Source organism: Lucilia sericata, unplaced genomic scaffold (genome assembly GCF_015586225.1).
Source record: "Lucilia sericata isolate MDLA Ls3-8-SP2 unplaced genomic scaffold, ASM1558622v1 Contig000581F_arrow, whole genome shotgun sequence".
In the NCBI taxonomy this organism is placed as follows: domain Eukaryota; kingdom Metazoa; phylum Arthropoda; class Insecta; order Diptera; family Calliphoridae; genus Lucilia; species Lucilia sericata.
The window spans coordinates 87,013-90,511 of NW_023994588.1; positions in this window are offsets into that span (position 1 = coordinate 87,013).

A 3,499-nucleotide genomic window follows, 5' to 3' on the forward strand; every position below is an offset into this window, starting at 1 on the left:
CTGAACTAGAACTGAACTAGAACTGAACTAGAACTGAACTAGAACTGAACTAGAACTGAACTAGAACTGAACTAGAACTGAACTAGAACTGAACTAGAACTGAACTAAAACTGAACTAGAACTGAACTAGAACTAAACTAGAACTGAACTAGAACTGAACTAGAACTGAACTAGAACTGAACTAGAACTGAACTAGAACTGAACTAGAACTGAACTAGAACTGAACTAGAACTAGAACTGAACTAGAACTGAACTAGAACTGAACTAGAACTGAACTAGAACTGAACTAGAACTGAACTAGAACTGAACTTCTAGAACTGAACTAGAACTGAACTAGAACTGAACTAACTGAACAGAACTGAACTAGAAGCACTGAACTAGAACTAAACTAGGAAACTGACTAGAACTAGAACTAGACTGAACTAGGACTGAACTCGAACTGAACTAGAACTGAACTAGAACTGAACTAGAAATGAACTAGAACTGAACTAGAATAACTAGAACTGAACTAGAACGAACAGACGAACTAAGAACTGAACTAGAACTGAACTAGAACTGAACTAGAACTGAACTAGAACTGAACTAGAACTGAACTAGAACTGAACTAGAACTGAACTAGAACTGAACTAGAACTGAACTAGAACTGAACTAGAACTGAACTAGAACTGAACTAGAACTGAACTAGAACTGACTAGAACTGAACTAGAACTAACTAGAACTGAACTAGAACTGAACTAGAACTGAACTAGAAACTGAACTAGAACTGAACTAGAACTGAACTAGAACTGAACTAGAACTGAACTAGAACTGAACTAGAACTGAAACTAGAACTGAACTAGAACTGAACTAGAACTGAACTAGAAACTGAACTAGAACTGAACTAGACTGAACTAGAACTGAACTAGAACTGAACTAGAACTGAACTAGAACTGAACTAGAACTGAACTAGAACGGAACTAGAACTGAACTAGAAACTGAACTAGAACTGAACTAGAACTGAACTAGAACTGAACTAGAACGAACTAGAACTGAACTAGAACTGAACTAGAACTGAACTAGAACTGAACTAGAACTGAACTAGAACTGAACTAGAACGAACTAGAACTGAACTAGAACTGAAACTAGAGAACTGAACTAGAACTGAACTAGAACGAACTAGAACTGAACTAGAAACTGAACTAGAACTGAACTAGAACTGAACTAGAACTGAACTAGAACTGAACTAGAACTGAACTAGAACTGAACTAGAACTGAACTAGAACTGACTAGAACTAGAACTGAACTAGAACTGAACTAGAACTAAACTAGCACTGAACTAGAACTGAACTAGAACTGAACTAGAACTGAACTAAAACTAGAACTGAACTAGAACTGAACTAAAACTGAACTAGAATTGAACTAGAACTGAACTAGAACTGAACTAGAACTGAACTAGAACTGAACTAGAACTGAACTAGAACTGAACTAGAACTGAACTAGAACTGAACTAGAACTGAACTAGAACTGAACTAGAACTGAACTAGAACTGAACTAGAACTGAACTAGAACTGAACTAGAACTGAACTAGAACTGAACTAGAACTGAACTAGAACTGAACTAGAACTGAACTAGAACTGAACTAGAACTGAACTAGAACTGAACTAGAACTGAACTAGAACTGAACTAGAACTGAACTAGAACTGAACTAGAACTGAAATAGAACTGAACTACAACGTATCGAGAACTGAACTAAAACTCATTTAAAATTTAGTCCCATTTACGCCTCTGCTTTTCTCTTAAATACCCTTTTCTCATGCGCATGTGCGCTCTTATACCTTCGGAAAAATCTCTTACATTTAAAAATACAATTTACGAACCCGGTTTTTTAGTTCCTGGTCTTTGGCCTACAAAATGCGTAAGAAGATTTTCTTAGTCGTATTTTGCTATTGTTGTTATTTTCCTTTTTAGCCAACAAAGAGTGTGGTGTCTTATCAGCTGTTGACACTTTAAACGTGTTAAATCATTCATGATAAAAAACGGCTGGGTAGATGAATGTATGAATGGTTGGACGGATGGTTGCTCGGATGGATGGATGGATGTATGACACCAATTCAATTTTGCTCTAAATAAAATAATAAAAAATGCCAAAGAAAAATAAAAGAAACTGTTTGAAAAACATTTATCACACGATTAAATGTTATTGATAAATGTGACATCAATAAATTAAAATGGAATTCATTTATTTATTTTTCTTTTTTTTCAAAAAGAAAAAAACAACGTGTCTGGATTACAAAAAGAGGATAAATTAATAAATGTGATTTTATATTTAAAGAACATTTTATTTTAAATTTAAGATTTTCTTTGCTTTTTTTTCAAAATCATATCTTTGTACTTGCCAGCAATAGGAGATACTCGAGTAAAAGTACTTTGTAGCATTTTAAAGTGCACATATAATTATGTACTTTTAGGAATGTACTTTCTGCACAAACACTTACACATAGTTATCCAATATTGTTGTGTGTTTCTGCAAACCCCAAAACACTTGTGGCAAGTATTTACGCGCCACTTAAGTTGTTAATACAGAGAATTTTTCTTTTTTTATGCTGTATTTTTTGTTGGTTTTTAGAAATCTTAAATCATGTAATGTTTAAACAACTGAACCCAAAATCCACATAAAAATACATACAAACGGTTTTCTGTAGATGACTTTTAAAACAACAAAATTAAACCCACACGATGTCCCTACCTTCGCTAAATTTTTGTGGAAATTCAAAGAAACAAACACAGAAAAAATAACAGAAAATATTCATCAATTTGTAAACCATTTCAAATAGAAATTTTTAATTAATACAAAACAATAAATTAAAGCAAAGACATACTTACATATGTATGTATTTCAATTAATGGCTTTTTAAAGCTCGTAATCGATTTTATTTATTAAACCCAGCAACTTATATCGAAAATGAACTGAACAAGAACTGAACTAGAACTGAACTAGAACTTAACTAGAACTGAACTAGAACTGAACTAGAACTGAACTAGAACTGAACTAGAACTGAACTAGAACTGAACTAGAACTGAACTAGAACTGAACTAGAACTGAACTAGAACTGAACTAGAACTGAACTAGAACTGAACTAGAACTGAACTAGAACTGAACTAGAACTGAACTAGAACTGAACTAGAACTGAACTAGAACTGAACTAGAACTGAACTAGAACTGAACTAGAACTGAACTAGAACTGAACTAGAACTGAACTAGAACTGAACTAGAAACTAGAACTGAACTAGAACTGAACTAGAACTGAACTAGAACTGAACTAGAACTGAACTAGAACTGAACTAGAACTGAACTAGAACTGAACTAGAACTGAACTAGAACTGAACTAGAACTGAACTAGAACTGAACTAGAACTGAACTAGAACTGAACTAGAACTGAACTAGAACTGAACTAGAACTGAACTAGAACTGAACTAGAACTGAACTAGAACTGAACTAGAACTGAACTAGAACTGAACT